Source organism: Toxorhynchites rutilus, chromosome 3 (assembly GCF_029784135.1).
Source record: "Toxorhynchites rutilus septentrionalis strain SRP chromosome 3, ASM2978413v1, whole genome shotgun sequence".
NCBI lineage: Eukaryota > Metazoa > Arthropoda > Insecta > Diptera > Culicidae > Toxorhynchites > Toxorhynchites rutilus.
Genome location: NC_073746.1, coordinates 183,267,726 through 183,294,880, shown reverse-complemented (window position 1 = coordinate 183,294,880; position 27,155 = coordinate 183,267,726). Strand labels below are relative to the sequence as shown.

General features: G+C 37.7%; 1 protein-coding gene across 7 annotated transcripts in view; it reads left to right on the top strand.

Moving 5' to 3' along the window:
* The window catches only part of LOC129778619 (protein Wnt-1-like), an 89,724-nt gene that overhangs the window by 40,018 nt on the left and 22,551 nt on the right, over window positions 1-27,155 (top strand). Inside the window, exon 1 of one of the 7 annotated variants that reach the window (XM_055785642.1) lies at window positions 24,263-24,569. The exons of the other annotated variants lie outside the window; for them this stretch is intronic. The gene's annotated coding sequence lies outside the window, so the exon portion shown is untranslated. Of the gene's footprint in view, window positions 1-24,262; window positions 24,570-27,155 lie in introns of those variants that run through there. 7 annotated transcript variants of the gene reach the window in all.

Here is a 27,155-nt window from a genome sequence, read left to right as displayed (position 1 = left end):
CAAAGCAAAGTTGTATAACATATTATTCAATAGAGGCGGCAGACCCCGAGAGTGTAATTTGTCTGACAAAACCTCTATTGAACAGAATCAAAGGCCCCCTTTATGTCCAAGAATACTGAAGCCATTTGTTTTTTTTCGGCGTAAGCCATTTGAATTTCTGAAGAAAGCAACGCAAGACAATCATTCGTCCCCTTGCCCCTGCGGAACCCATATTGTGTATCTGAGAGTAAGGCATTCGTTTCAACCCAACGATCAAGGCGAAACAAGATCATTTTCTCCAACAATTTCCGTATACAAGACAGCATTGCTATTGGGTGGTACGAATTGAAGTCGGACGCGGGTTTTCCGGGTTTTTGAATAGCTATAACTCGTACTTGTCTCCAATCATCCAGATAGTACTACTATGACAAAGGCAAAAATGCATCTCAAGCTGCCAATAAAATTTGTGCAGTTTATGGACCCGATACAGTTTCCATTTCCACCGCACAACGATGGTTTCAACGTTTTCGTTCTGGTGTAGAGGTCGTCGAAGATTCGCCACGCTCCGGAAGGCCTGTCGTCGAAAATTGCGACAAAATCGCTGAATTAGCCGAGAAAGACCGGCATAGTAGCAGCCGTAGCATCGGCCAAGAGCTGGGGATAAGTCATCAAACCGTTATTTTCCATTTGAAGAAGCTTGGATTCACAAAGAAGCTCGATGTATGAGTACCACACACGTTGACGCAAAAAAACATCTTTGACCGTATCGACGCATGTGAATCGCTGCTGAATCGCAACAAAATCGACCCGTTTCTGAAGCGGATGGTGACTGGCGATGAAAAGTGGGTCACTTACGACAACGTGAAGCGCAAACGGTCGTGGTCGAAGCCCGCTGAAGCGGCCAGGAAGGTTCTGCTGTGTGTTTGGTGGGATTGTCAAGGAATAATCTATCATGAGCTGCTTCCCTATGGCCAAACGCTCAATTCGGACCTGTACTGCCAACAACTGGACCGCTTGAAGGTAGCACTCATGAGGAAGATGCCATCTTTGATAAACAGAGGCCGCATTGTCTTCCATCAGGACAACGCCAGGCCACACACTTCTTTGGTGACGCGCCAGAAGCTCCGGGAGCTCGGATGGGAGGTTCTTTTGCATCCGCCGTATAGTCCGGACCTTGCACCAAGTGACTACCACCTGTTTTTGTCCATGGCGAACGAGCTAGGTAGTCAGAGTTTTTTGCCAATAAGGAAGCGAGCTTCTATAACAGGGGTATTATGAAGTTGGCATCTCGTTGGGAACAAGTCATCGAACAAAACGGCACATATTTGACTTAAAACAGATGATTGTAACCAATTTTATGAACAAATGAAAATTTAAAAAAAATACCACAGGACTTTTTTGACAGCCTAATATTAGTAAATAAAGAGTAAAATAGCGCACAAACACACTGCATGCTATTTTATACGTGTGAGTAATTTTCGTGTACAATACAAAAGAATTTAGCTCACCTGTAGCGTATGTCAAACCACGTTGAACTCAAACATCGATGCATGTAATATAGTCGAGACGATAGAGGGAGATAGCAACTAAACGCACGACTGACTGTTTAGTCGTTTTGGCGAAGAAACTGCGTGAAGATGCCAAAAGTCATTCCTAACTAAATACGGGTATAGTCATTCAGATAGACTGACTATCCTCAGTTGACTATGACTAAGCAGAGCCCTGTTTCAAACTAACCGGGCAATGGAACGCAGGTTTGCTTGCGAGAGACCTCCGCGTCCAAAGGCGAGTCGGCGATCGACAAGGATTGCGTTCATACGCGAATACCGCAAATCCTAGATACGCATTTTCATAGCACTAAAAATAACAAAACAGTGCAAACAACAAGGTAACAACAATACAAAAGATAACTGAGTGGCCGTGCGAACACTATATTTGCTATCTATTGAATTTCGGCTCCGGTGACTCTAATACGTAAACAAAAGTGATAAACACATTTTTACATAAAAATAATAAACTAGTATGATTAAATTGAAATAGTTTTAATACTAGTCGAGTAAGAGGAAGCACTACGAATTCAAATTCAATCGATTATCTTCATTCAAGATCAAAAATTGTAAGTGGTTGTATCTAGGACACGACCGCATATTTTCGACGTAGAACAACGCAATTATATTATACAATCCACTTGTTTATAACTTCGAATATTCACCCCAATTCTGTATTTCGATCGATTCGAAATATTTCGACTTGATAAAGTTCCATCCTGCATTCCGTTCGAGCTGTTTTTGCATTTCATTTCAATCAAAGAACGAAATGAAAATCCGTCGGAACACAGAATAGGGCTGATTATTTTAGAATGCATCGAAATTTGTGTAATAGATTATGATCTGCGTTACAAGTAAATTTGATGAACGTCCTTTTACGTTGTTTGATATGATGTCTAGGACTATAAAAATATGTGAACGGAAGAATTGTCAAACGATCATTGTTTTTTACATTTTCCTCAGAAATTATTGCACATCTCACGTTTACGTAGTTCTCAACCCGCGAAAGTTTATTCACTTCTAGTATCTGAAATGACAATTTCCCAGGCTACTTAGTTTAAAAGTAAGTTTAAGGGAACATATTCCGGTTTGCACAACGACAAGCGAGTACAAAAGTACTCTACACCAAAAAAATATCCCCGACTTGCATGTATTAGCAAAGCGGATTCCCCCAGGCACATTAATTTTGAAGTCCGTGTTAAGGAAACACAGCTCGCTGGGAACAAAAATAACCCCGACTAGCATGTATATTTGCAAAGCAGATTTCCATAGGTACATCGATTTTGAAGTCTGTGTTGGGGAAACCGTAAATCGGGCCAATTAAAACTTGGCAGTTAGGATGTTTAGATAATGCTTGACATTTTACAGTTATTCAATTGTTTATCTCATGAAAAATAACATTTTATTAATTGTGATAGACGCGTAGAAATATTTCCTAACAATTGATGCAAACATCTTTCCGATCTATTAAGAAATTTTCGAGTTATAAGCATTCGAAATACGGGTAGGGTTAGCATACAAATCGGCAGAACAATTGTATGGGAAAAGAAATTCTTCCAGTTTAGAGTTTCCGTTTAGAGATATCGAACAAATCTTTCGTTCACAGTGAAAATAATTATTAACGTTAACTTTATTTCATAAAAACGTGACCTGTTTTCTGATTTGGCACCCTTCCTGAGAGACGTACTTCTACGTCAAAAACTTGGAACTGTCTTCAGGGATGATAATCTGAGAGAGAGTACACTTACTTTAACACAAATCAAATTAAACGAAGCAAAAGAGACGAAACTGATTCAAATCGCGCGAAGCTCACGACACCTTTTGTGACAGTTTCAATGAAGTGGCAAATGAAAATGATCATGAACGTCGCGTTCAGGAAAAAAATTCCATTACTAACGAAATCGACTGTTATGCAAAAACATTTCGAATCGACCGCAATCACGTTCCTTACGTTCGGTGGTCATCAGGCAGTACCCCCAATTGGCAAAGTTTGTTAGAGTTCATCTTTCAGCTCCACTACTGCAAGCTTTACAGTGAAAGCGCAATCGCTCGGTAAAAAAATGTAACAAAAGTAATACAGGTCGGACTCGATTATATTATACTGACTCGATTACACACAGTTGGGAAAAAATATATTTCAAGTATAAAAAATTATATGTTTAATTGTTAAAGTGAAATTTAATAGGCTATTATAAGAACAGAGCAATTCCCGCCAAATCCGCCAAAAAACAGCAAACTTTGATCCGTCCCTCTCCATTTTTTTTTAAACTTGGTACTGAAAGCCCAAAATAACAATTTTCATTTTAATTTTACCAATTTAAATTACGACTGAGTTTTTTTTTTAATTTTTTGGCAAAACGTATTCAAAATCATTGATCTTTCCGATTTATTCAAGGTGATACCTGCTCGGACAGTGTCCGGTCAATAGACCAGTTAGTGTACTCAAATCTGTCTTATTCAAGCTGAGTAGGTTGCGTGTTATTCTGTTACAAGGTTTAATGAATGATTTGGATTGTCTTGGTGTTGATAGAGCCCCCCAGGCACCCAGTATAGATTAACTTCGTTAGTAGCAGCTAGTTGTTTTAAGAATAGAATACATTCCCAAACTAGCTTTGACTGACATGTGTATGCTTTTACTGCATTAAGAGCTGCTTGGCTATCTGCGAAGATACAGATATTGACATACCTGTATTTTCTAGCCAAACAAATATTTGTACATGTTAGAATAGCTTGTATTTCTGCTTGAAAAACTGTAGGCCACTGTCCCAATGGAATTGACATGTCGTCCAGTAATCCCAGCTCCCGTAGATTTACCAATTTTTGATCCATCAGTATGAACACAAGTGATCCTGGACGAGTTTTGGGACCACCTTCTTCCCATTCATTGCGATTGAATTCAATCACTTTGAAGGGAACACTGAAGTTAGCCTTTGTTTCCATCCAGTCTTCATTCATGCTTACTATAGTGTTCAGTTGAAAATCTTCCAGGGTTTGTAAATGCCCTATGTGATCTCCTTCTAGAAAATGTTTTATACGTTTAAGCCTAAGAGCCCCTTTTTCCGCTTCAAGTTGCACATACTGGTGCAAGGGTAGAAGGTATAAAAGAGCATCTAGGGCTTTGGAGGATGCGCTGTACATTGCTCCAGTTATTGATAATCATGCCAGACGTTGTAGTTTATTGAGCTTTTTCTGAGCTGATATTTGTGTAGTTTTAGGCCGCCACACTAGCGAAGCATATGTTAGTCTGGGTCTCACAATTGCCGAGTAAATGCAGTGAATCATTCTCGGTTTTGGTCCCCACTTTTTCCCGAATATACTACTACAACTCCAGAGCGCAGTCTGGGCTTTAGATATTGCATACCTCAGTTGGTCGTTCCAATTTAGGTTTTGGTCAAGCACCTGAATATTTGGTTCGTTTTGAAAGTTCCAATAGTACACCTCCCAATCTATGAGGTGGAATCTTACAATTTTTTTTTCTGGGAAATGGAATTATGACTGTTTTTGAAGGATAAACACTGAGTCCTTCCAAGTTGCACCATTTGAGTGTGTAGTTAAGGGCTGTTTGCATTGTATTGGAAATAGTATACTCACATTTACCTCTCACTAAGATGATTATGTCATCAGCAAAGCCAATAACTTCGTATCCCACATTTTTATTTATTTATTTATTTAATTCACAAATACAACAGGCTACACATGCCCTAATGTATGATATAAAAAACTAAAACTAAAACTATTTTTCACTAAGCCTACTAAAACTAATACATAAGAAATTTCAAATTATGTAAGAGCAATAACATACAATTTTTTGAGGGACGAACGTGAAAGATGACAGTCAAAACAGGAGCTACAACGGTTAAACAAAGGGCACATACTAGTCACAGGTTCATGGTATCCGTAATTTGTTCGTGTTGAGGAGATGTAGAGAAAATGACGAGAACGCAAGTTACGACGATTAACATTAAAGTTGATTAACCGGAGAAGCTCAGGACAGTCGATTCTAGCGGTAATTAAGTCCGAAGTAAATAGGGCCTTGGCAACGTTTCTCCGTGAAACTAATGAGTTAATCCCTATTAGTTTGCATCGATCCTCGTAGCTAGGAAGATTTATTGGGTCATTCCATGGTAAATTGCGTAGTGCGAATCGGATGAATTTCCGCTGGATCGACTCAATTCGATGAACACTATTCTGGTAGTACGGCGACCACACCACACAAGCATACTCTAGAATCGAGCGAACCAACGAGCAATAGAGAGTCTTGATACAGTTCACGTCCTTGAATCGCTTTGTGACGCGGAAGATAAATCCAAGTGTTCTGGACGCTTTAGCGATGATATAGGATACGTGGTCGCGAAAAGTGAGTTTCGAATCCAGCCTAACGCCGAGGTCCTTAATGGTACTGACACGATCCAATTGAACACCATGCAGCTTATATTCGAAGATTATCGACGAACGCTTGCATGAGAACGATATTACCGAACACTTTGATGGATTCAAAAGCATCCTGTTGTTTGCACACCATTCGGCGAAGATGTTGAGTTGCTGTTGTAAAATCTCAGCATCTCCGATGCAGTTTACTGGGAGGAACAATTTGAAGTCATCTGCAAACGAGAGTTTGAGACACTTCAAACTGAAATTTATATCGTTGAGATACAGTAAAAACAGGTAAGGACCAAGGTGACTGCCCTGAGGAACACCAGATGTTACCCGAAAAGGAGTGGATATTGTGTCGCCTATTTTCACTGACATAACGCGATCAGTGAGGTAGGAGTGGAGCCATTTCAAAAGTGGACCGTTGAAACCAAGACGATGAAGCTTGGCTACTGCGATGTCGTGGTTGATAATATCAAACGCAGCAGAGAAATCTGTATATACCGCATCAATTTGTTTTCTCGATTCAAAAGAGCGGATAATGTACGATGTATATAGAACGAGATTAGTGACAGTTGATCTTTTGGGCATGAAACCATGTTGTTCTTCTGCGATGTAGTTGTTGCACGCATGCGATATGAAGTCCAGAATTATTATCTCGAATAGCTTGGAGATAGCGCATAGGGAAGCAATTCCTCTGTAGTTTCTGACGTCTTTTTGCAACCCTTTTTAAATACTGGGAAGACAAATGATTTTTTCCATAGATTCGGAAATCTTCCGCAGAGAATGGAGCGGCGGAATAAGTTACTCAACGGTATCGAGAGGCTGCTAGAACACATCTTCAAGACGACAGACGGGATACTATCGGGTCCGTAATTTGAAGATTTTTTCAATTTTTTACAGGCATCGTGTACAATAGCTGCATTGATCACGGGATAATATCTGACAGATGACAGGCTGGGTACGTTGTTCATAGCTGCAGATACTTGATCGCAAGTAAGTTTTTCGTCGACAAAGACTCCGCTAAATTGTTTCCGGAACAACTCGCAGATACCTTCTCTGGTGGTAGCCACATCATTATCGCGCATCATCGTAGTAGGCAAACCAATCTCTTTCCTCTGGCTGTCAACATAACTCCAGAAACCTCTTGGGTTGACACGCAAATTCATTTGTGTACGATTTTGATAAGCATCATACAACGCATTGTTCAATCGTTTGTAATTTTTGTTCGAAACTGAATACCGGTTTTTCCAATAGTCACAGCGATATTGAGAAAAAATTTTCAGGTTGGATTTTTTAATTGACTTTAGTCGTTTCAAATTACGATTTGTCCACGGTGTTTTACCACATTAGCTAGGTTATTAAAAAGATCGTCGACAACTAGGGACCACAACAGAGTAGACAGAACTCCTCTTTGACGGCAACCTCTAGTTGGTTTCGTTGTTAGAGTAGATCCTCCTAATTTAGCTGTTATTAGTCAGTCGGTTAGCATGACATGTATCCAGTTACAGATGCACATGTCAAAACTACATTTTTTCATAGCTTTATTTATAGAGTTGTAGGTTGCATTGTCAAATGATCCCTCAATATCAAGAAAAGTTGTGAGTGAGATTTCTTTAGCATCAAAAGACTTCTCTATTTTTGAAATTAACGTGTGAAGCGTTTCAGTTTCAGTTGATTTATTTGCTTGGTAGGCAAATTAAAATTTATTCAATGGTCTCCTGTTCAAATACGATGATTTGATATGGAGATCAATTACCTTTCCCATCATTTTTAAGGTGACAGATGTTAGACTAATTGGTCTATATGCTTTGTTAGTCGCCCTGTCTCGTTTACCAGCATTGGGAATAAATATAACCCGAACTTCTCACCATTCACTAGGAATGTAGCTTAGTACCATACTAGCTCTAAACATCTCCGTCAGAAGAGGGATAGTGATATCTTTGATTTTTTGTAACAGCATCGGAAAAATCCCGTCTGGTTCTGGAGATTTAAAGGACTTCAAAGAATCCACTGCTCACTCAACCCTTGACCTCGGTAAGACCGCTTTACCAAATTCATTAGCCCTATCCTCGTCTCTGATTGGACCAGATTGAGCTGTATTGAAGACTTGTGCGTGTCCGGAAGTCAATTGGATTGAGCCTGGGAAGTGTGTTTCCATCATGATATTGAGTGTTTCCTGGGAGTCGGTTGCATATCGACCGTTTTCTTTTTTCAGACTACCAAGTCCGTTGGTGTGATCCTTAGAAAGTGCTTTATGAAGTCTTGCTACAACAGGTAAACTCTCTACCTGTTCACAGGTGAGCTTCCAATCCCTTTTGTTAGATTTGCGGATTTCTTTGTTTTATTCTGTTAAACAGTTTTTGTAATCTATCCAATCAGAGGTAATTTTTGCTTTGTTGAAGAGTTTTTCTAGACAATTTTCTAAACCGTTCAAGTGTTTTGTTCCACAAAGATGCATCCATACTTGAAGTTTTTTGCTTCAGTGAACAGTTATCTTCGAAGGTGGATTTAATATTGGTTTCAAATTCTGATGAAACTATTTGAAGCTGTGGAAGAAATACTTTCCACTAATATCAAAATTTTCTCTTGAAGTTTGGAATGATAACTATTCCAATTTGTTTTTCTCGGATCTCTGAATTGCTCGATCAAAAGATCACCAGAATTATAATTAAACATTATATGTTTATGAACAGATAGAGATTATTCATTTGACACATGCCAATTTTTTATCTTATCTGATAGTTTAGAACTGCAGAGTGCTAGACCAAGAACTTCTTGTCTAACAGAGTTAACAAATGTTGGATCGTTTCCTTGATTACAAATGTTAATATAATTTGACATTAAATATTCAAGCAAACATTCACCTCTAACATTGATGTCGCTACTGCCCCAGACTGTATGGTGGGTATTGGCGTGACATTCTATGATGAATTGTTTGTTGTTTGTAGAAAAGTTATAATTTGTTCCCAGCTTTCGAAAAAACAACATCAAGATCAATTGTCCCATGTTGATATTCTTTTCATAACTGTCCAGCCATGTATGTTTTGTAGATCCGTATCAAATAAATCGGTTCAAGTGCAAGCATTTTATGTCACGCTTTCAGCAAGGCTAATGCACTCATTTCTGGTTTGGAAGAACCAACTAATTCTCAAACAAATAAAAAAAGTCTAACAGAACAGGTTTGCACTTTGTTAGCGAATGACTAATAACAATGAGATTTACATTCTGCAAAGGTGTTTCTGATCACCCTCCATCATAAAACTTTGTTTTTATGCATAATCTTTCGGAAAAACACAAAAAAAACTTATTGTTTATTTCCAGTATTTCAAAAAACAACATCAAGTTCAATTGTCCCATGTTGATATTCAAGGCATAACTGTCCCACAAGGAATTTTTAAGACCGTAACCAAGATTGATTGATTTAAATGGGAGGATCTTTTCACATTTCATTAAACAATAGTTTTCTGCTTATAAAAAAACAGTATATTGCTAAGCCGAAATGCTTAAAGCTTCTGGTAGACAAATATGCTACAAAACTTTGAATGCGTTTTTCTCAGTTGCTGATTTTGGAACATGGGACAACTATGCGTAGAACGGCAATACAATAGAGTTAAAAATAGTGATTTTTGAGGATTTTGATTGAATTTTCACCAGGAATTATCCATAACGATATTGCAGCGCATCACGAGTGAGACACGATATTGTACGTTTTGGCACAATCATTTCATATCGAGTTAGACTCGATGTTGTACGTGAAAGGGTTAACTGCCGTTCTACGCATAGTTGTCCCATGTTACTTTTTGACAACTTTAACTTTTCTTCGTAAAATGATGTTTTATGCCCAATCTTCCGAAGAACACAAAAAAAAAACTCATTATTTGTTCCCAGCCTTTAAAAAACAACATCAAGCTCAATCCTACACCCAAACCAGCGTTGTCAGGAAGCATTTCATTTTCGACATAGAACATGTCATTTCATGCTTTGAAGCGTCAAATAGGCAAATAATATCATCTATCCCTCAACGCTTTAAAATGTTTGTATGGAAGCCAAAAAAAAAGTCCAAACGACGTCAACGGGAATCGAACCAAGGCCAGCTGGAATGCAAGACCGTTTTACACGATCACGCTGTCCACATAGCTAATGATGCTGTTGGGGAGGAGGCGTGATGATATTACATCTCATTACAAATTGAAGTTGGAGAGTGTTTTCTAATTTTACTCCTAGAAAACACTTCCCAGCATAAAGGAGATCTATATCTATCTCGGTCTGGGCCGTGGCCAAGTAATACGTGCTTATTTGTAACGTGTCTCTTGTTTCGCTCACTCGTATTAATCTTATATTGCCGTACCATATATATTATACAAATTCTTACCAGTATTTGTGAGTCCTGGTATTTTCTGTCATTTTTACGCTCATTACATAAGTAATAAATCGGGATGACAAAACATGAGCTTAAAATCAATTTTGGGTGTATGATGATATTCTAAGCATAACTGTCCCACTATATATTTTTTTGTAGATCCATGATAAATGAATCCGTTCAAGTACAAGAATCTAATGTGCATTATTGATATGATAATATTTAATTCTAGGACTGCTTTTGAAAGAAAAAAGGTCACCCATAAATCACGTACACTTTCAGGAAAAGAAAGTATGTACACGATTTCTAAAACAATCCAGAAAATTTAAGTATCAAAAGAGAAGAAGCGAAGGAATGAATTGACTGAAAATGTACTTAGGTGGTTTATGGATAGACCCAACTGGTATAATCTGACGGAAGTGTAATGTGTAATTTGAATAATGTGACGATAGCGTAATGAACATTGAAATATTTTAGTCTTATTTTTTTCAATTTTCATTTTTAAGAGTAGTATCATTTTAAGTTCCATCACAAAGTAAAATAAATAAATAGTAATTAGCAAGGATTGAAGGATTGTTGGCATGTCCAACAGTCTTTTTAAAGTCTTCGAAATCCACTACTCGATCGCATCGCATGGCAGCTGCCATGAACGTATGACAGGATCCGAAGAATCTCAGAACAATTTTCTTAACGTCAACTCTGTCGCCATTCAATAGGGGAACAAGATGAAAAAATTCCAGTTTTTATTCTGCGCCGCGTTTTGTCCAGACAAAACGTGATTCGTTCGAGATGCCCGTATTTCATAATAACCGCATGGATGCAGCTGGTAATATCACTGCTAGTAAGGTAAGTGGGCGTGATTCGGAAAAAAATACGGCTCAACTTGAATTTTTATGTCATCTCCCTTTATTGTTGAATCGTATGTACCTAACGTAAAAAAATCCTGCTGAAATTTGACAAGTGAATGGAAACGGTAGCATAATCAAAGCAAGTACTTTGATTGTAAGAAATTGTAAGTGTTTTGAATGTGGTTTTAAGGTTTTTTTTTCCGCTGATCAAACAAACTTTTCGTCTATTGCGCAGTAATGTATTGTACGCCTACAAAAGAGGGACTATTTTATGTAGAGAAACTGTAAGTGACAATAAATGAAATAAATAGCATTTAAAATTTTCCATGCTGTGTGGAGTGGTATGGACACGTCTCAAAGTAATAAATTTTTTTTCAAAATTTCGAAGTACCTGAAAATATATATAATTTTTTTTTTGTACCGCGAAAAACACTTTTTCGAAATAAAAATAAAAATTAGTTAATTTTTTTAGTATTTGATTTTTTGATGAAAAAATTGTTTGAAAATATTGATCGATACACCTTCGCAAGATGTACTTTCAGTATTTTTTTCCATATTTTTGTCTCAAAGTTATTAAGAATGGCGTGAAAAAAACGAAAAGGTGCATTTTTCACCATAGATCCTATGTTGTACCATATAAGAACTCAAATATATGGTACTACTGTCAAAATTTCATATTTAGTACCCTATACAATATTTGCCATACAGCTAGTGATTTAGTTTGGGGGCACTTTTTACTCCCTTACCCGGGCAGGCCCCTTAGACAAAATGAACAACATATCCAGCTGCTATGGCGAAAACATACCACTGTTCATGAGTCTGTTATTGTCAAATGAGTAAACTAATGGAAACAATGCAACGAAACGTAAACCAATTGACCAGAACAAGCAAGTAAACGAGTAAGTCTTGTTTGGTGAACGAGGATTGTTCTATTTAAGGCAAATTATGTTATTTTTATTATTAATGCGAAGGAAGATGTTTTCCCACAGTCTCCGAACTGTCAGTCCGATATGACTCCTCACAGTGCGGGTGTATGATTCTTCTCTATTCCAACGCACGCACACAACGTCTGATATGATTCCTTTGATAAAACCGGTCTCTTCCGATGCCGGTGGTTTCATGTGACAAACCCTAGAAACCAAAGCGGAAAATGCCACTGCAAACAGTTCTTGTCTTCGTCAATAAAAAAGGGGCCGAGGGAAACAGGCAATAAATAAAATATCAGATCACGTTCACGATATCGTTCGGAAAAGGGACATTTCGAGTCGAGATCTCTGGGGTCGGTGTGTTAAACGACAACACGTGCTCATGACGTTGCCGTCGCTGTTTACCACCCACCCTCGTAGTTTTTATATCCATAGTCGTGTCTCATAGCTAGGAAACATTCGACACATCCTGTGCGGTATGACTCAAGGCGCGTAAACAACAGATGTTGACAAAACATTGTCGCATAGAATTGAATGAAGACACACACTGAGAGTTCCCTTGCTTTCGCCGGGTCGGATGATGCCATGCAGGATCAAACGAGAATGTTATTCGATAACAATCGTATTTATTTATTAAGAGACAAACTGACGACGGGTTCGGTCGGAGAAGTCAATCAATGAATGATTTATTAGGCATCTGTAACCGAGCAGTTAATAAAGTATTTATAGTCTCTCTCTTGGGAGCGTATGTTTTGTTGTTGCCTTCGAGGCCAACCAGGGGAGAGAAGTCAATTGCAGGGATTTTAAATGTAAGATTGTAGTCACATAAGAACAGACGTTAGGTAGCTTGTATGGTACGAATATTTTAACTGAATACAATCTAGACTATGAACGTACACAAATGAACACTCGAGAAGCTAATAAGCCGCTCTACAATAATGAAACTGAAATAATCAGAATGTCTGATGCATGATTATTTGAATATTTAAATATGTTGTCTTATCATAAAAAAATAATCAACAAGGAAGAGTTCAATTGTTCGATTTGGTAAGATCCATTGGTTCACTTGTAGGAGAAATCCACCGAACAACGCAAGACAAACATCTCCCCACCCTCAATGTATGGTAATAAAAACCGCAAAAACAAACAGCCTCATACGGGACTGCAGGATACGACTTACCATTGCGTATGATTCTCCAGACAAGATTTGCTTATTATACCCGATGGCTGGCTGTCGATAAAGATCGTTAATATTTGCACAAACACGAGTCACAGGTACTAATTACCAGCTGACCGTAATATGACCAGACAACTTATGAACGCATCATCCCTAGAGATTTCGCTCCGTGTGTGGTCTGCAGGCTCACCTGGTTCGCATGAGATGCTCAGCTCCTCCAAGCAAACAGATAATGAGCAATTATAGAATTATTTATTTACTATATTTCATAAATTAATGGTAATAAACCAAGAAGAAAATTGTCTTGCTCGGTTTATATTTTACCAATCAGCGTTCGTCCGTTCATCAGGCTGTCCACAGGACTAGTCGCAAGATATATTTTCGACTCTTGGTGGAAGAAGAAATAACATTTTGTTTTTACATTTTGCTTCACCGAATGAACCCAAACCGATGCGAATGACGAGCGTTCATTCCAGGTAAAATGTATGCTTAATTAATTTTAATCGAGTCCAAAAGCATTAAATTTGCGGTGCTTTACATTGGTTGTTTGCAAGCGTCCCATCAGTTACGATTTCTTGTTAAAGTATTTAAAATGCTACAATGTTTTAAAATGTAGACATTCGTTCCTTTTTCTGTACTAAATCTACGCTGCAAAGCGTTGCAAAGTGTAGTGGTTCCACTGTCGATTTGTAATTAATACAAATAATAAGTGTCAATTAATTTGAAATTGTGAAATTGTCTAAACCACAAACCAATTAAATGATCACGTCGAGTATTTGAATACGCATAGGTGTTACTGGCGGCATCCGCTATTGATATCAAGAAACCAGAGAAAAATATTCCAACTTAATTACGCTAGCCTTCCAGTGACTGCACCACTTTCTTTCGCAGAATGGCCTAAGCTTTTTGAATTGCGGTCACTGATGGGCTAATAGATGATCCAGGAGGTAGTTTCCGATTCGTTGAACAAATATTCCACCGCCACACACACATTAGGTTGTCGGGTAATTGACCATCAGTGGTGTAACCATTCTGGAGCTGCCTAACGCTAGCTTAGCTGCGGTGTTTATTTTGCCATCAAAGGGGCGTACCTGCTGGTAGAGAACTACTTGCAAATCTCATAAAAAATAATGATTATTTTACCGATCGACCAGAGGATGGAATGGCACTTCAGTGTAGATAATGGTTCAACCAGATAGCAGAAACACACACGGTAGTCACAAATGGGTGTAGCTTGTTTTACACAGGAGGTTACCAGCTAGCGTAGTCGTGTTATTTGATTGGATATGAATGTGAATGGTTTGTCTCTCCGGCGATTGGCTTACTGTAATTGCGGATTCGAAACTACTGTACACTGTATTGAGTCTTCTGATAAGTGACAAGCGGCACAGTGTATATACAACATTAAGCAGATGACTTTATGTCGAACAAAGGTTATTGGAAGCATAGGCAGTTAGATACAATGTTTACAATTCCACCGAAATCGAGATTTCAACGTTGAATTTGGTCGTATATGTAGGCTGACGAAATAGCTAGGAATAGAAAAGGGACACGTAAACAAAACAAACTACACAAAACATTTTTTGAATAATTTTAGGGATTGAATAAAACCGAGAATAAAACAAATCAATCAAACATTCTTAGCTGTCCCTGCTTTGTTCTCTACAAAGAAGAAAAATTTCGATGCTGAAGTGACTTTACGAAGCAGATTAAGATTTTTGGATATTTTATCATAAAAATTGGCAAACACAAAATATAATATTTCCTAAATTTCAGAAATTTGTTCTCTTCTTCCGAAGATACACGACGATTTGCAACTGAAACGAATTAAATGTTCCTTCTTTTTATTACATTATTTCCGTTGTAATTTACCACTAAAAATCGTCAAAACGTCGGATTGTGGTTGTGGCATCGTTATTGCTGTGGATTGATCTCGGTGATCAGGTCGGTGTTTTCGCTGAAAATCAACATTTGTTTGAGTGGATTTTCTACAATACACCTGTGGAAGAATAGCCATATTTCGAGCAGATCGGAGAAACAAGAGAAGGTTGATCGCCGCCCGTTAGTATACAATCGAAGAAATATCTGACGAAGAAGTGGGAGCGAAACGCCTTCGTAGTAACTCTCTTCCAAAATCAAGTGAAAGCAAAGATATGACGGTTTCTGAGCTCGCGAACTTGATGAAATCCCAGTTCTACGCATACCAGCGTAGCACGAAAGATGACATTAAAAAATTGGGAGATAAACTCACCACTCAGATGCAGAATTTAAAATCGGATGTCACAGCTGATATCGAGAAACTGAGAGAGGAAACCAAACACATCGTGGGTGAGTTGACCGAATCTGTGCAGAACAACAAAGTTGAGGCATCACAAGCTTTGGAGAGAACGACCAGAAGAAACGATCTCGTCATCAGTGGTGTGCATTACGTCAAAGGGGAGAATCTGCTGCAATATGTGCATGGATGGTGTCGCAAGCTCGGATATACAGAGGAAGGTTTTCCTCTACTAGATATCCGCCGCCTTTCCAAAGGGAGATTGAGCGATGGTTCCATATACGTTATTCTGCTGCAATTCGCCTTCAACACGCAACGAAACGAATTCTTCTCTCGGTATCTTCAGTCTCGCTCATTATCGTTATCGGACATTGGGTTCTCAGTCAACAAACGAGTCTATGTGAATGAAAATCTCACTCAGGCATCCAGGAATATTCGGAAGAAAGCGCTTCAACTGAAAAAGGATGGAAAACTGCAGACGGTGTATACAAGAGATGGAACTGTTTACATTCGGCAGAAGTTAGGTGATCGTGAGATGAGGATATCATCGGAAAACGAATTAGATCGACTGTAGTATTGTACCATAATGTACCAGATGATGATGGAGATGGATACTGTTGTACCTAATGCTGCTGTTATTGTGGTTGCTGCCTGTTGTTGCTATCATTGATAATGCTAACGTTGATTTTTTTTTTCTGAAGTTGAATGATGAATTTTGGCGATTTTTTTTTATTTAGATTTCTATGTTTTTTTGCATCTTGTGTTTGAGATTTTTAGAATAGTTATGGAAATAGACATTGTATCGGTTACTGCCAATGAATTGCTCAAAACATATCTCTTTCTAATGCTCTACGTTCATAACTGCGATCATGGATGACACGATAAGGAACGATACCTCCACGACCCTGTGTATTCCAGGGATAGTCATGAAATCTGCGTTAGTCGCGGGGAAGTTGTCTGTGTGCTCCATCAATTGCCAAAGCGTGTGTGCTCGACGTTTGGTAAAACTCGATGAATTGAAGCAAATTGTGCACACTTCAAGTGTCGACATTATATGTATAAGTGAGTCCTGGTTGAATGAGTCTGTCGATGATGAAGTTATAAATTTGAATGGTTACAGTGCAGTCCGCAACGATAGAGTTGGTCGGCTGGGAGGGGGCGTATTAGTGTACGTGAAGACTGGAATAAAATTCAAAGAACTAAAAAAATCAGTGGTTGAGAGTAATATAATTAAAACTGAATATTTACTAATGGAATTAGAGCTTGATAACAGCAAAATTTTACTGGGAGCATTCTATAACCCTCCTGAAACTGACTGCTCTAGCGAAATAAGCTCACTGCTTACTGAGCTCGGCCCTTACTACAATTATCTTTTTTTTTTCTCGGAGATTTTAACACAAACATGCTAGATCCACAGAGAAGCTTAAGACTTAAAGACGCTCTTCTGACTTACGATATGCACAATGTAGGAACCGAGCCAACTTTTTTCTACAGAAACGGTTGTTCACAATTAGATCTAATGCTGACAAATAGTGTATCTAGCGTTCTTAAATTTAACCAGATTGAAGCCCCCGTTTTTTCTAATCACGACATTATATTTGCATCGTTGAACTTCAATACAGTAAACAATGTGAGAGTCGTTAGATTCCGCGACTACAATCACATGGATGTTGATGGCTTAAGAGAAGCATGTAATGCTATTGATTGGGATAGTTTTTATGGTATAACTGATTGTGACGCTATGACGGATTTTCTCAATGAAAGAATCAAATATCTCTTCGAGAAATACGTTCCTATCAAAACATATGTTCCCAAACAAAAAACGAACCCCTGGTTCAATGTAACGATTAGCAGAGCCATGATTGGCCGTGATTTGGCATTCAAGCAATGGAAAGCTACCCGTTTAGAAAAGCATCATGATTTGTTTAAACAACTTCGTAATAGAGTGATTCGTACTACAATAGCTCAATACTTCAATGAAAGGATAAATCCTCTGCTGCCACCCAAAGAACTGTGGAAAAGGCTTCGAAATCATGGGATTATCAAAACATCCACTGATGTTTCCAACTGCTTTGATGCCGATGAGATCAATCAATCATTTGCGAATAATTTTTCTACAAACATCGTCAGTGATTCTTCAGTGGTAGCACGACATCTAAGGAGTTTTTTTTCACTTCAATGTAATTAATGAAGTTGAGGTTGTCAATGCGATATATGAAGTAAAATCAGATGCAATAGGACTAGATGAAATACCATTGAAATTTATCAAAATTATTTTGCCTCTAGTTCTCGACCAAATTGGTTACCTTTTCAATGCAATTATTCGCTCAAGCAGATTTCCTTTAGTGTGGAAATGTGCGAAAGTTATACCTATCAAGAAAAAAGCATCAGGAAATTCGCTTGACAACCTTCGCCCTATAAGTATCCTGTGTGCCTTATCAAAAGTACTTGAGCGTATCTTAAAATCCCAAATTTGTCGTTATATTCACAATCATGAACTTCTCACTAAGTTTCAGTCGGGATATCGTTCAAAACATAGCACCAAAACTACTATGCTAAAAGTTTTTGATGATATAGGTATTATTTTGGATAAGGGAGAGTCAGTAGTCCTGATTTTACTAGATTTTTCAAAAGCTTTTGACACAATATCTCACGAAGTACTATGTGCAAAGCTTCTTAATAACTTTGGGTTTTCTGCAGATTCTGTTCGTTTGATTGAGTCCTACGTGACTGGACGCTATCAGAAAGTTTTCAATAATAATAGTTTTTCGAATCTATTGCCAATTAGGTCTGGAGTTCCTCAAGGATCGATTTTGGGACCTATCTTATTTACGCTTTATAAAAACGATCTTCCTACCATTCTCCAGTATTGCAGTATACATATATACGCTGATGATGTTCAACTTTACTTCGATTGTTCTGACTGCAAACTGGAGGATATTACTCGGAAAATAAATGAAGATCTCAGACACATGTACAATTGGTCAGAAAAAAATAATCTCAGATTAAACATCGCAAAATCGTATGCTATGCTTTTGAATGGAAACAATTCAAATGTTCAAAAACTTTGTCTACTTTTGAATACTACCCCACTAGTATTCGTTGAAACCGCCAGCTGTCTTGGGTTTAAAATCACATCCAATTTCAAGTGGGATAGTTTGGTGCTTCACCAATGTGGAAACATATATGCAAAACTTAGATTTCTTCAAATGAAAGCATCGCTTGTGAGTAGGGGTACCAAATTAAAATTGTTTAAGAGTCTAATTTTCCCACATTTCATTGCATGTGACCTATGGTTGATGCAAGCATCAGTCAATGCTTGTGAACGACTACGCGTTGCACTAAATGCTTGCGTACGATATGTGTTCAATTTGAACAGATATTCACATGTTTCGCACCTACAAAGCCACTTAATTGGATGTCCGTTTGAAAATTTCAGTAAATTACGTTGTAGTCTGTTTTTGTTCAAACTAATAAAATGTGGAACGCCTGAATATTTGTTTTCCAAGCTAAACCCTTTGAGAGGGACACGATCAAAAAAGTTTATGTTGCCTCGTCATCGAACCGCACACTATGGAAACTCGTTTTTCTTTAGAGGTATCGCTTTTTGGAATTCTTCTCCAAATGAGCTGACAACGATCAGATCTGAGAGTTTGTTTAGGAAGAGATGTTTTGAGCACTTAAATTAGAAATCAAAATGTTTGTATTGTAATTATGTTTGTTATTCAAATTTCAAATTTACTTTAGGTTGTTGTAGTATTTGTCACAGTTGATATCATTGTAACAGTTTAAAAGATGTAGATCTTAAGTTACTAATTAATAAAGGAATAATAATAATAATATTTATAATTCATGTAATGCTGTAATTCCTGGATTTCGCAATAAGGCAAAATAATGCACTTCTACCAATCATCCCCCCTCCCCCCTATATCAGCAGGATAACGTATAAAAACATGTTCTAACATGCAACATCCAACAACCTCGCGTAAGGCCAAATGAGAATAACGAAACGAGCGAGTGACAGCCAACACAACTACAAGAGCGATGCTGATTGGTGGGCGCAAATATTGCCCATTTCAAATACGAGCGCACAGATTGCGATGCAGCATTCAGCATTCAGGCTTAAGTTAAATTTTTCAACTGTAGCAAGAGGATAAAATCCTTAGTTTAGAAGAGCTAATTTTTATGTTGTTTAATTTCCCAATGAACACAAACCTTTCAGAGACTATTCACCAAAGTGAAAATTATTCCGTTGGCACAACACCAACACTAATACCATTTCGAATCTCTGACAATTCCGGAATGGACTTCAATATAATATTATTATGTTTCTCCTAGACTAGATTTCCATTTTTCGATGTACTCCAATACTGTATCATAAAGATTTTCTACAGTTTTGATAAATTTAGCCTTCTATATTTCACCTGAATCAACTAGTCCTACGTCAAAATAATGTCCTTCTATAATAGAGCCAATTAGAAAACATGTCACGTTTTTATGAAATAGTTTTAACGTTAATAACTACTTTTGCTGCCAACGGGAGTTGGCATGACTTGCATACCAAACGAATAGGGAATTCTCTGAGAATTGTTTGATATGTTAAACATTACACATCCTTAATCCATAAACTGTTTACGTTAGTAAAAATTGGGATCGTGTCCATTTTACCATACCTTTGTTCCGTGCATTTCTGTGCTCATCTATCTGTGCTTTCGATACCGAGTAACGAGTGAAGTCGTGAGGTTTATTTTTCTTTATATCACTGCGAAATTCAAATGCAGCGCTCGTTCGCATGGACACCGTGGAGTGAGGAGGGATTCCAAAATAGCCCCGCCCGTTTATAAATTATTGGGTATAAATAAACAATTCACGATTACTCATACTCAACAAATTTCTGTATAAATAGTTAGAGGTGAATGAACTGAAAAGTTTAAAACCTCTATAATTCATCACGTTCGTTCGTTCTCATACTCAGTCCCGCTCCAACTAGCAAGCTGATGTCACACAAAACGTTTTTGCTCGATACAAAGTTCAAGAGCAAAATCACTTCGGAGGAAACATTTGAAAAAAACATCTTTTTTTGAAAACAATCGCTCAGTGAAATGAAACAAAGACTGTAAACGTTCCATGCGCTGAATCGGAATCAGATGCTGAAACGGTTAACAAATTGTGTACTGTAACCTTTGGAAAGTGTAAATATAGTACATTGGGTTTCCTTGGATTGGCAGCCACCCAATATCGAAAGTTCTGCTTGTGTGTAACCCCACTCCGGTGGAAGCGATCCTCTTCATTACTCGCGAAAAACCCATGTAGAGGGATTGTCTGAAGCAATGCCTTTTGCGACAGATATGATTACGTACATTTAATTCCTGAGTTGATATGATTTTATAGAGATGGAACTTTAATGTATTGTTGTAACAATGCTACCTTAATCAAAAAAGTTTCCGACAACACCTCTGTGTGGCGCTCTCAGTCACCCAATTTTTTTTGTAAGTTGACACATCTGTGATTGACATTCTATAAAAAAGTTTTTTAAATTTTTTTATTTATTTATTCATTTAAGGCTCATTAGCATTTTAGCAGTAAAGGAGCCGAATTTTAATCGTGTACATGTCACATGGTTATCATATCTATAATTAGCACATTACACAGTTGCCATTCGCCAGTATTCCTTCTATGGTACATTCACACAGTAGCCATTTAGGCGTAAGAGTATTCCTTCTGTTCTTCCATTATCCAGTGAGACCACCGGACAGCGGAGACAGTTGATTGATCATTGTTGAGTTATTTATAGAACAGCAGCCCGATGTGTCTTGCAGAGCAGAGTAGTTGTATGGATGAATCGATCTTATTTCGACCGTGGATCGATCTCCATCGCTGATGATTGTTGCGTGGACGTAGCTATTCTGTAACAACACAAAGATGGTCAATGAGGGCCCTGAGTTTTGAACTCACGATCGATCGCTTACTAAGCGAACGCGCAACCAATGTGGCTACGGAGACCCCCTTCTATAAAATTTGTAGTGTGATAGTTTTACATTTCTGAAAGTTACGCTGTATTGAGTACATCTACTATTGTGTGCGTCTCGATTTTGTACAATTTGCAAATGCACACAATGCCATCGTTAATCGTGAACATTTGGCTAAAAACGAAACGAATACCATTCAGCAACCACCGAGTTCACCTGGTTTGGCTCCCTGCGACTTTTTCCTATTCGAACGACTCAATAAACACGTTTCAGCACCCGAGAAAAAAAAATCATTATTTTTGGGTGATATTCAAAATCTTTTTTAATATGCCTCGGATTGTCCGATTTGGGTCAAATATGCACTGTTTTATTGTATAATTTGTAGCCATTCTGAATGTAACTTCATAACACCTCTTTCGTAGATCTCTTGGTCCTTATTGGAGAAAAACCAATTTATTATCACTTAGAAAGTTTTTCAATGCTAGATAAAGGTGGTAATTGATTGGTGCCAGGTTCGGACTAAATGCTGGATACATTAAAACAACCCGATCAAGCTCCCGGAGTGGTGTGGCCTTGCATTGGCCTGATGGAACACAAAATTTCTTCTGTTGGCCAATTCTTGATGTTTCTGGTCAATCGATAACTTCAAAAGGTCCATTTATTGACTGTAAAGATCTAAATTTAGTGTATTGAATTGAAAAAAAATATAAAAATTATAATTAAATATTAAAAAAAATAAAATAAAAACTATGGATGGGTTATACCTATGATATAACCGCAAGGTTGGCGTAGGACTGCCGCTGACTTAGTAATCAATTGTATTTCTTCAATTAGCAATAATCCCACCTCGAATCATCCTCATCGTTTTGATTAAATTATTGATTAAACTAGTGAATGAATAAAACTATTTACGAATTCAATTGCAAACAAATCCCAATTTAAGTCAATTCATGCATTATGGTAGTAGTTATCGCTGCAAATAGTTATCAACATTTTACCTAATCATCAAACGATATGCGTAGAAGTTCAGTAAACTGGCGACATGAAGAGATATCTTCCAATGCAATCTTGAATAATCGAGCCAAACCGTTGCATTTGTACCCGCTTTTGTAGACTGTGTTAACAAAACGAATTCCGGAGTGTAAAAATGCATTGGGAGTACAAAAGTATTGCCAACTTGAATGTATCTGCAATGCCGATTTTCCCACTTCTTGGTTTCGGGATCTGTATTGGGAAAACACATTCCGGTTTGCAAAAACGCAGACGAGTACAAAAGTATCCGCTGCTTGCATCTAATTTTATATGCCAATTTCCCCGGCTCCATGGTTTTGAAATCTGTGTTAGGGAAACATTACGATTTGCAGAAACGCAAGCGAGTACAAAAGTACCCGCTGCTTGCATCTGATTTGCTATGCCGATTTCCACAGGCTCAATGGTTTTGAAGTCTGTGTTAGGGAAACATTCCCATTTCCAGTAACGCAAGCGAGTACAAAAGTACCCGCAGCTTGCATCTAATTTGCTATGTTGATTTCCACAGGCTCCATGGCTTTGAAGTCTGTGTTAGGGAAACATTCCAGCTTCCAAAAATGGAAGCCAGTACAAAAGTTAGGGGAACATTCCAATTTGCAAAAACGCAAACGAGTACAAAAGTACCCGTTGCTTGCATCTAATTTTCTATGCCGATTTCCACAGGCTTCATGGTGTTGAAGTCTGTGTTAGGGAAACATCTATCCATTCCTGCGATCGTACCTCAATCGTTGCGCAATCATAACTGAGTGGATTTCCGAGAAGCACTCGCTTATATACCGATTGGTGTGATTTCAATAGCCTGTTTTAAAAGCAATTTTAGGACTATTGGAACAAGTTTTTGGATAAAAAAGTAACAAACATATAAATCGTAGACATTTTATCTTTCGAATGAAGTGTTTATCATACCATTTCGTTCAGTTGTTTAGGAGCTATTAACACTCAAAATCTCGGTCTCCGGCGTAACGCTTTCGTTTTCGAAACTTTGAACTTACACCCCAGTATAGAAATGAAAAATTGCACTTTTTTCTGTTACAGTATCGACCCCATAAACACCATTCACAATTCCAGCTGCCTGGCCTTTATGAAAGGGAAGGTGTAAAAGGTACCGTACTTTCCCTTTGTTGACCTCCATTGTTCACACTCTGTAATTCAAAACTGAATGGAACAGATAAAAATTATTTTTTTGGTGCGAAATGTCACCTTTACAATGAACCTATTATATGATCGATATTACGCGAGATATTGATCAGTAAAGCCAGCTAATGAGAAAATAATGGAAAACTTTCTCCCCAACCTAATATGTGCACAAACCGTCTCGGTGACTACTAAACTAAAACTCTTACTCGTTCCACATTTCCAGGTGTTTTTCAACTCCTATGCCTTCCAATTTTGTCCTTCAGAGCTTCCTGTGGCAGTTATATGGGTCAACCATGTTCGCGTTGCTTTAGGCATAGGGGACCGATTCTGAGCGGGGAGTGTTGAAATGTCTACTGAAGCCTCTTTGTTTCACAATCACGGATCTTCGCTTGTTTTCATAAAAGACGTGTATGACTACTGATGAGTCCCGATATTCACCCGACCAAATTAGCTGCCAGACTTTTTGTTTTTTGCATTTTTGAAAAGTTTATGCCCTCAGAAACGTTGTTCTAAAATAATTATATTTGAATATTTGAATTCGTTGGAAAGTTACAGCCAAAAGTATGGAGTCACCTCAAGGGATATAGTATTGCTGCACCAATTTACATACATGGCATCACTGGTTGCTTTTGGTTGGCACATATCTGTTTTCTGTCCGCGTATTTTTGTTGAATTGTCTATGTTAAACTTAAGTATAAACCTAACAAGTGCATACATTTTATGTGATAACGTTGTTTTTGTGTACTAAGTGTGTTTTTATCGATGAATTATTCGTATATACGTGCTTAAAAAGAAATTGAATTTCACAATCGCCAGAGCATTTGTTTAGTGCTATTGTCAAGCTGTGTATCGCTTTGTGTTTTGTTGCTGTTGCTGATGTGTTTTCTCCTATTCATGAATGAAGGATTCTACAAGGTGAAGTTGGTCCGAATTGAGTAGAAGCTATTCGTAAGTACACCTATAGACACATTTTGCGATACCACCTTTTTCGACAGCTTTTCGTGCTATTGCTATTGACAAACTACTAGACAAACGTTAAGCAACTCGACAAAAGTTCTTCGGTGGAGCTTTATGGTCTGCTCCTGCAACATAAGCGCTACATTTGTGATACCTTCCGAACAGTCATTTGACGAGCAAATTGCTGTGTTAGTGGTTGAGTGGTTTAGTCTGGTAGGTTGGAAAACAGACATCAACGTTCGGTCCATTCAGTAGCCGTGAATGCTTTACTTCATTTGTACTGTTGTTTTCTGTTCGACGTACATGTGTTAACTTCAAATGACTGTTCTTTTTCCAAACTATTAGCGCGAATAGATCCAGTGTTAATGTTTTGCTGATCATTTATATTATTTGTTTACATTCTTGTTGTTACTGTTCAGGCTTACTTTCAAAGCATTCCAATGGAAAAAAATGACGAATTCATCTGTACTGTCTGTAACTGTCTGTAAGAAACTGATGGTTCCAAACTGTTAAGTTGTATGTATTGTTTTTCAAGTGCTCACTTCAGATGCAAAAACTATGTAGGGAATGCAATTCGTCGTATGAGAGAAAAAGAGTTTTTTTGCACGGCTGATTGCGCTGCGATCTACCAACGAATTATTTCGATGCAAGACAATTACAAGTCCCTAATGTCTTCTTTCGCTGCTGAAATGAAAGCAACCATTTCATCGTCGGTTGCTCATGAAATGCAATCTGTCTCGACTGAAATCAAACTGATCACTACCACGATAGAAAGATCTCAGGAGTTCTTGTCTGCTAAGTTCGATGAGATTGTGACTGATTTCAAAGACCTTAAACTAGAAAATGAAAAGTTAAAAAATGAAGTGGAAGGTTTGAAAAAGTCGCAAAACGAGTTAAAAAATATGGTCTACAAATTGGAAGCAAATGTCGACAAGTCTGATAAAGCAGCTGTTGACAATAACATTGTAGTCTGGGCATACGAACAGTTCCTAATGAGAATGTGACCCAGATTATTGAAAAAGTTCTCAACTGTCTAGGACTGGAAGATAAATCTGACTTTGTTACTTCTGCTGAGCGAATATTCGTTAATAATAAAACTAGAATTGCGTTAATTCCAATAAGAATTGTACTATGTGACAGGGAATCTAAACAAATACTGCTGAGTAAGAAGAAGCAATTCGGTAACATGCTGTCAACCTTGATTGATCCGAACTTCGTTAATAATGGGAGAGCAATGAATGTGACTTTGCGGGATGAACTCACCCCATTAGCACTGGAACTGCTCAAAAAGCTCAGAGGATCTCAGGAATTATTAAATATTAAGTACATATGGGTTGGTAAGGGTGGTGTTATTTTGGCTAAGAAGAACGAAAATAGTAAGCAATAATATTCTAGATCATTTCATCTGTCCGATTAGCTTTGCCGCGAATCTACAGAATCATTCCATTTTCAGTGATATCAGCGATCATCTCCCTATTATCTCATCTTTCGTTTTGAATAATGGAAGAAGTAAACAAGAATTGAAAATAACCATAGTAGATCGTATAAGGCTCGAAAATCTTTTTTCAATATTTTTACATGATTTTGAAGTCACTAACGATGTGAATGACACACTGAATACTCTTATCACAACCTATAATAATTTGTTATCTGAGTGTACTAAAACGTTTACCAAAATCGTCAAAATTAAAGGTGAGCATTGTCCATGGATGACTTATAGTCTTTGGAAGCTGATACAGATAAAAAACAACTATCTTAAAAAAGTGAAAAGCTGTCCCAATGATATACACGTTAGAGAAATGCTAATTCATATATCCAAAAAAGTCCAAATTCTAAAGAAGCAGTGCAAAAAAGAACATTATGAAAATATCCTTAGAAGTTCTAATCATTCCAACGTGTGGAAAAAAATTAATGAAATTTTCGGTCGCTCTAAACCTAGTGCCAGAATTAAATTGAAAATTGATGGCAAAATCAAAGATTCAGATCTCGATGTTGCCAAAGTTTTCAATCACTATTTCTCCAGTATTGGTAATAATTTGGCCAGTCAGTTACCTGACAATAATTTTGATTATTTGAAAACAGTAAAGTCTGTTGCTAACTCTATTTTTCTGAGACCTGCTACTGTGAGCGAAGTCAGCATCTTGATAAGCCAACTTCACCCTAAAAAAAGCAAGGGTTATGACAACTTTCCAGCAGACCTGTTGAAAACAAACATGGGCTGGTTCTCTGAGATTATCTCAAAAATTTTCAATAAAATAATCACAACTGGTGTTTATCCCAATGCTATGAAAATCGCCAAGGTTTTACCAGTGTTTAAATCTGGAGATGCGAGCGACCCTTCGAACTACCGACCAATTTCAACGTTGTCTGTCATTAATAAAATCTTCTTAAAATAAAAACTTCTAACCAACCGTCTGGTTAACTTTTTAAATGCCAACAATGTTATGTACAAGTATCAGTACGGTTTCCGGGAAGGTTGTGGAACAATGACTGCTATTACCGAACTAGCTGATCAACTAATCAACGAAATTGACCAGAAAAAGATCGTGGGAGGATTATTTATCGATCTAAAAAAAG